The following is a 529-nucleotide window of genomic DNA, read 5'->3' as shown; positions in this document are numbered from 1 at the left end:
TGGTAGATTTACACAAATGGTTTGAGTAATCTTTCCCACCTGGCAACTAAAACTAAACGACACTACTGGGCTCTCTACATGACTTCCGGTTAACGCCAGGCAGCTCCTTCAAGTAAACAGCTTCCTCGGAATGCCTCATGATGACAGTCGGTGGCAATGCAAAACCCGTGGTGTTATTGAGTTTTTTTTTTATGGACAGGTTGTCGAAAAGGCGGATTATTTCTGTGAATACTAAGTCTGGATACATTTTCGACATTATATACAACACATTAATTTAAAGGGTTATGAGATGGCTGTCATCTATTTAATTATATCCGACTGGATCATTTAAAGACTGGATTCTATGGCGGAACGTTAAGTTTTCTATTTATGATGTTTATTAGTTTTTCCGTCAATGTTACCATCAATTTACTGCAAAATATAATATACGATCTGAAGGGCCTACCAATGCTTTCTTAATTCTCAGTAGCTACATAATAACTCTATGTACCAACTACCAAATTATATACAATGTGCAGAAATTCTGATA

The sequence above is a fragment of the Penaeus monodon genome, chromosome 21 (assembly GCF_015228065.2).
Source record: "Penaeus monodon isolate SGIC_2016 chromosome 21, NSTDA_Pmon_1, whole genome shotgun sequence".
Classification (NCBI taxonomy): domain Eukaryota; kingdom Metazoa; phylum Arthropoda; class Malacostraca; order Decapoda; family Penaeidae; genus Penaeus; species Penaeus monodon.
This window is presented reverse-complemented; position numbering follows the sequence as displayed.